The 7,043-nt window shown below is 47.1% G+C and overlaps 1 pseudogene; it reads left to right on the top strand.

Moving 5' to 3' along the window:
• Window positions 1–4,085: 4,085 nt before the first annotated feature.
• On the top strand, window positions 4,086–4,691 carry LOC116528061 (annotated as a pseudogene).
• The last annotated feature ends 2,352 nt before the right edge of the window (window positions 4,692–7,043 follow it).

The following is a 7,043-nucleotide window of genomic DNA, read 5'->3' as shown; positions in this document are numbered from 1 at the left end:
ACCCTTTTTTTTTTTTTTTTTTTTTAACAGAATGGAGCTTCACTCTTGTCACCCACACTGGAGTATAATGGCGTGATCTTGGCTCACTGCAACCTCCGCCTCCTGGGTTCAAGCTATTCTCCTGCCTCAGCCTCCCGAGTAACTGGAATTACAGTTACCTGCCACCATGCCCGGCTAATTTTTTATATTTTTAGTAAAGACAGGGTTTCACCATGTTGGCCAGGCTGGTCCTGAATGCCTGACCTCGAGTGATCTGCCCACCTCAGCCTCCCAGAGTGCTGGGATTACAGGCATAAGCCACCACACCTGGCAATCTGATGCCTTTTTAAGTCTGATAAGAAACAATTATAACCTATTCTCCCTCTGAAGCCTGCTACCTGGAGACTTTATCTGCGTAATAACAACCTTGGTCTCCATAACCCCGTATCTTAATCCAGATATTCCTTTCTACCGATTCCAGGTCTTTAGGTAATAACTCCACCAACTGCCCATCAGAACATCTTTGAATCCACCTATGACGTGGAAGCCCCTGCCCCGTCTGATTATCCCACCTTTCCAAACCCAACAACATACATCTTGCATGTATTGGCTGATGTCTTCTGTCTCCCTAAGATGTACAAAGCCAAGCTGTAGCCCAGTCATCTTGGACACATGTTCTCAGGATCTCCAGAGGGCTGTGGCATGGGCCATTGTGTTGGCGGCAGCGAACCTGAACGGGTCTGCAGCAACCTCGATTCTTGCCTCTTCCGTGGAAAGAATTCAACCGAGTGGCATAAGGCAGAGAGAGAGAGACTGAGGCAAGTTTTAGAGCAGGAATGAAAGTTTGTTTAAATGTTTAGAGCAGGAACAAAAGGAAGTAAAGTACACTTGGAAGAGGGCCACGTGGGCGACTTGAGAGATTGCGTCCACCGTCTGACCTTTGACTTAGGGGAAGGGGTCCTGCATCCCTTCTTCCCTGATCCTTCCCTCGGGGTGGGCTGTCTGCATGCACAGTGGCCTGCCAGCACTAGGCAGGGCTGCACACTCGGTGCATTTCCTGGACTTGTGTGTGTGCCCCCTCGCCACGTTCTTCCCTTACCAGTCCGGCGTTCCCGGAGGGAGGTCATTCTCCGGCTTTGCCTCTCAGTGCACAGGTGCCAGCCCACTTGCCCAACTCCTGAGATCTTATCAGGGAGCTGCCAATCACCAGTGCCAGGTGTTTCTCTCTATTGGGAAGCGGCTGTTCCTTGGTGCCAGCTGCAGCTAATTAGAGAGCCAGCTGACAGCCACCTGGCCATCACCTGATGGTCTCCTGACATTCCTGGCTGGAGGGGGCCTCTCCCGTCTGCTCATGTCTGGCTTGCTACCCACTGTAAGAATTGGTCACTCATATTTGGATCACAATAAATCTCTTCAAATATTTAAGAATTTGACTCTCTTCATTGACAGTAGTCGGGTGGAGGACGCCTCCAGGCGCAGACGGGCCCTCGGCACCTCGCTCCCAGGATCCGTGCTGTCTGGGCGGCAAGAGTGAGACTCTGTTTCAAAAAAAAAAAAAAAAATTAAGTCCATAAACACATGCTTTACAAGCCAGTTACACTTTTATGAGAGTCCATGATTGCCTTTATAATGACTTGAAGCTGGGACATGGAGGAGCTGTGCTCTGTTTCCAGGAGCTGTGGGTGGATGTTGTTTTGGGGTGATCAAGACAGGGGTCAGCCATTTCTCTGGAGACCCCTTAATGCCAGGATGCTGAGCAAATAAGAACTGAGTACTTGGCCTCGCCATTGTTTTTCCCGTAACCGCATATTTGCATTTGTGTTTGTTCTGTTTTGCAACATGTCCATCTGCCTCACTCCTATGGAAGTTGTAAAATCTTCCATTCCGTTCTGTCACAAGATGTGTTTGTGACCAGCTCCTCTTGAATAGCAATGAGTAGCCATCCACGAGCCGGGCACTTGAATCCCTTGTTCTTGCTGGCTAGCCTTCTTAAGTTGAATGTCAACATTAAGCTTATCCCAGAGGTCAACATTTCAGATGGCAAATATCTCTGAGCCCTATGACATAAACCTGTCACGAGGAGCTGTCACTTGGTTGACTGCAAGGCCTTTGTGAGCCATAGGTTAATATATTAATGAAGACGGTGGCTGTTACCCTGCATTAAATAATGACTGCGAATGATTGGAAGGAAAACATCCTTCTGTTCCCCTGCAGAGTGTGAGATTGATGAGAATGGATTACCCTGCCAAGGGAACTCAAAAATATTACAACCTTTTATTCCTCTGTGGCTTGGATGAGTGTGTATTCATTTCTACGTTATGACAAAAAAAAAACCTCTTACAATGATTCTGAGCTAAAGACACATTAAATCACCACTTTAATTATATCGGAACAGTGCACTGAGATTCTACCACTAATCTAATTTAATCTTGGCATCTCAAGCTCATGCAATATTTTACTTCTCTTTAGGTCATATTAGTCAATCGGGCATTAGCAGCAGTACTTATTTATCTTAGTTTATTTTGGTAAAATAGTAAATTATGATAGAATTACAATAATTCCTCAGCTTATAGACATCTCACAATCACATACAAGCTTGGCGTTTTAAAATGTGGTCTCAGTTTAATATTAACGTTCACACTGTCATGGTTATCTCTTCCACTTTTCCAGAACATTTAAATGGCTTGGAATATTCCGGATGTGACTTTCCTTTCTGAAACGCTGCTGTTCAGCGTTTTATTTGTGACATTACCTCTCTATGCAAACAGATAAAAAGCAGGCCATGTACAGTAGGCCAATGAGCTTGAAAGCCAGCAAGAGAAGGTACTGGGTTGGCGCTGGGGGAGTTGGGCCCCCACCTACTGGCAGGTTTTGCCATAGTCTGAGGGAGGCTAGCTGGGCCCAGAGACTGGAGACCCAGGGCGCTTTGTTAATGTCCCCAGGATAGAGTTTCTTTTTAAGCAGAAGACCTAACACAAGTAAGTTCAGGGACAGATGCAGAGTAGCCAAGTTCATGGAAGTGGTGGTGAGCACAGAATGTTGGTTTCTTCCACACAGTGAAATGGTTGGAGAGACAGGTGGTTGAGTCTCGTCCAAGACCAACTCCTGTGTTGCTATATGCAGGTCTCTGTTTTGTTGATTTTCTTCTTTTTTAAGAGTCAGGGTCTCCTCTGTTGCTCAGGCTGGAGTGCAGTGGTATGATCATAGCTCTTTGCAGCCTTGAATTCCTGGGCTCAAGTGATCCTCCCTCATCAGCCTCCTGAGTGGCTGGGACCACATGCCACCATGCCTGGCCTATGTGCAGGTATCTGTGGGAAGCTTGCCGGCCCTAAGGGCTGCTTGGAAGGCATGGACTTTGGGGAAAGGAGGGTCTGGATTGCCGTAGGCAAGGCCTTGCCAGTGGCCCCACAGTGCCTGCATCCACCACCTGCAGCCTCAGGCTCTCCTGTCCCCACAGGATGAGGGACATGAGGATGGGCTCTGAGTAAGACCCAGAGCCTGTGGGTGAGCCTGCAGCATGTAGGCAGCGCCTAGGCAGCCTTTCCTAAGCTTTTTTGACTATGAATCCCTTTTGGGTTCATAAGGCATTGATTATTGATTATTAGATATATTAACATATTCAATTAGTTTATAGTTACCTGTTCCAGAGGATCCCTTCATCTTCTCCACCTGAGTCCTCCTAGTCCTCCAGGAGGACTCAGGAGCAGACATGGACTCACTCACTGCACAGCCACAGAGACTGCCCCCATACTCCCAAACCCCCAAGGCTCTCGGAGGAAGGAAGGTACTTGCCGAGACCTCTGTGGTCTGTCCTGGTCTTAGCCCTTCCCACCACACAGAGCAGGCTGAATTTTCTCCTGCAAGTGCCAGAACAGCTTGGGTCCTCCGGATGTCTCTTTTCTGATCAGTCAGTATTGATTTTGCAGTTTAACTCTGACAGGGAAATCTCATTTCCTGAATTTTCAAATTTTTAAGTGAACGCTCCCACTCTCTGACAAGTATCCTTTGTCCACAGCTAATAAAAACTTTTTTTTTTTTTTTTTTTTGCTATAGGTAAGATTGTTACAAATAAAACCCTTGGTTTAAAACTTGTGCAACCGAACGAAGTTCGTGCGAAGCTTTCTATTATGGCTTCCAGCGGGGTCCCGGTGAGCGCTGCCGGCTCGGCTAATGAAACCCCCGAAATACCTGACAACTTGGGAGATTGGCTTTGGGGCGTCTACCGCTTTGCCACTGATAGGAATGACTTCTGGAGGAACTTCATCCTCAATTTGGGACTCTTTGCTGCGGGAGTTTGGCTGGCCAGGAACTTGAGTGACATTGACCTCATGGCACCTCAGCCAGGGGTGTAGCCAAGTAGACAAATGGAATCCTGTGCTGAAACTGAACCTTCCAAAAAACGACCTACAATCTGTGACCATCACAAGATGTGCCCTGATGGCAGCTGAAGTTTGATTCAGATGGGCACTTTCCTTTTCCTTATCCCTGCCCAGTTTCCTTTTGTTCCTTGAGTCCACGCAGAATTCCATTCTCTGATCAGCAGACAAGTTTAAGCTAAAGTACTGCCTCTGTTCTGTAAAGTTCTGTACAAAGTTCCTAAGCTTCTCCAGGGGGTGATCTTCGTTCTTGTCCTGAGAAATAACAATGCTGTTTTAACAAACATCTGAAATAAATACTGCACACAAAGACAAAAAAAAAAAAAAAAAAAAAAACTTGTGCAACCTCAGGCCCCAGGGTGATGGTGAATTACAGCAGAAACCTTCTATAGCTGGAAAACAACTGATAGACTCATTTTATTTATTAACTTTTTATTATGAAGATGCTACAACACATAAAACTAGAGAGAACCATACAAACAGCCGCACACGATACCCGCTGCTCGGCTTAACCAACAATCAGCCCGTCCGGCTTCATCCACACTCCACCCACCCCTCCATCTTTCCCTTTCCCACTGAATTATTTTGGAGCCAAATCTCTGACATAGAATTTTTTCCCAGAAATAGTTCAGTATGCTACAGATAGATGTTGTTGCTACATTTTTTAATTGTGGTAATTACATAATATCAAATTTACTATTTTAACAATTTCAAGTGTATAGTTCAGTGAAATTAAATCCATTCTTACTGCTGAGCCACCGTCAGCTCCGTCCATCTCCAGAGCTGTTTGCATCCTGATAGCCAAGCGGAGCGACCGAGGAGGAAGTCTCAGACCCTCTGGGTTTACTGAGCCAGCTCAGGGCACTCCCAGGAAGGACACCCACCACAAACACATTTGTGGCTGCTTTTCCCAGAGAGGTTCTCAGGAGGTTTCCTATTTCTATGATTTCCTTAAGAGGTGAGGGGTGGCAGTGTGACGAATGATCACGTGCTTGTGAGACTGTGGTGAGTCTACATTTTACACAACATACGGCAAACATCTGAAGAAAAGGGACGGCTCAGGGAGGGATGAAGGAACAACTGATCTCACCTCCGGTTGTTCCGTACCTGGGCAGATCAGCAATCAATCCACAGTCGGGCAGGAGCCTTTTGAAAGGATCTGTTTCCTTCCGCCCTTAGGGAAGGGAGGCTGAGGACAGTGAGTGCAGGAGAGGCACCAATTCTCAGCCTGTCAGGGCTTCCAAGTCTTCTCCCTTTTGCCAAGACAGGGGCTGTTCCGTCAGTTGCAAGCTTAGAATTTTTTATTTTTATTTTTGAGATGGAGTCTCACTGTCTCGCCCAGGCTGGTGTGCAGTGGTGCAATCTTGGCTCACTGCAACCTCTGCCTCCTGGCTTCAAGCAATTCTCCTGCCTCAGCCTCCTGTTATAGTGAACCCCAAGTTTCTCTTCAAAGAATCAGTGTGTCAGTATGCTCAGCTCTCTTATTCTTTAATTCTCTATTTTGCAGTTTAACTTCCTTGTAGCTTCAGTAAACAACCTTTTTCACCCCTTCTAATCAGTTGTTCACATCTGTTCCCCTGGGCCCCTGCTCTGTCCTGACTCATCCCAGTCACCTGCTCTGGTCACCTCCTCTGGTCACCTTCTTCAGTCACCTGCTCCGGTCACCTGCTCTGACCTGTTCTATAATTGTCCTTCCTGCGAAACTACCCAACCCCACCACTCCGGCTCATACCCCTGCTCTCTCCTAAAGTAGCCATTCAGAATTAGACTGTGCGTGTAACCCTAGCCCATAGTGGAACAACACAGAAGCTGTAGGGGCTACCTGCATCAGGCATAAGAACCCCTTCTCCTCCCTTGTCCAGGTGTGTGCTCGCCATTGTTCCACCTGTGAGACACACCCTTCTATAGAAGTAAATTGCCTTGCTGAGGAAATTTATATTCAAGTGCTACTTCTTTTGCAGCACCTAAAATTTACTTATAACACTCCCGAGTAGCTGGGACTACAGGTGCACCACCATGCCCGGCTAATTTTTATATTTGTAGTAGAGACAGTGTTTCACCATGTTGGCCAGGCAGGTCTTGAACTCCCAACCTCAGGTGATCTGCCTGCCTCAGCCTCCCAAAGTGTTGGGATGACAGGTGTGAGCCACCATGCCCGGCCACAATTTTTTTTTATTTCTCAATCTTCTCCATTGAAATTTTCCCCATGTGTAGAGCACCTTGGCATAAATGACTCCGTCTTAGAAAAAGACTCCATCTTATACTTCAAAAGGCACTTTGCCAACAGGAACCAAATGTTGTGCCTGATCAATAAAGTCTGCATCCAACCAGATAAGGATGTAACCATGCACACTCTTCCACTGTCATCCTCAGCAGAGGGCTCCGTGCCCACAAACAAGCAAGACCTGACCAGCTAGACGGGGCAGTCTTGACAGACCCTGTCTTGCTGTCAATCATGACCCAGCATCAGCCCCAAAGGCTTTGCCACATCAAAGACTTCCGTGCAAGACCACAACTGCCCCACCCAGACAAGGAGATTCTTTCTGTCTTTGTTGCTGTTTCTGGGCCAATTTGTTAACCCGGCTGGAGTGCAGTGGTGCAGTCTCGGCTCACTGCAAACTCTGCCTCCCAGGTTCAAACCATTCTCCTGCCTTAGCCTCCTGAGTAGCTGGGATTACAGGCATCCGC

This window comes from Sapajus apella, unplaced genomic scaffold, assembly GCF_009761245.1.
Source record: "Sapajus apella isolate SASKATOON/1434 unplaced genomic scaffold, GSC_monkey_1.0 scaffold56, whole genome shotgun sequence".
Classification (NCBI taxonomy): Eukaryota; Metazoa; Chordata; class Mammalia; order Primates; family Cebidae; genus Sapajus; species Sapajus apella.
Note: the sequence above shows the minus strand (reverse complement) of the source record. Positions and strands in the feature narration are given on the sequence as shown.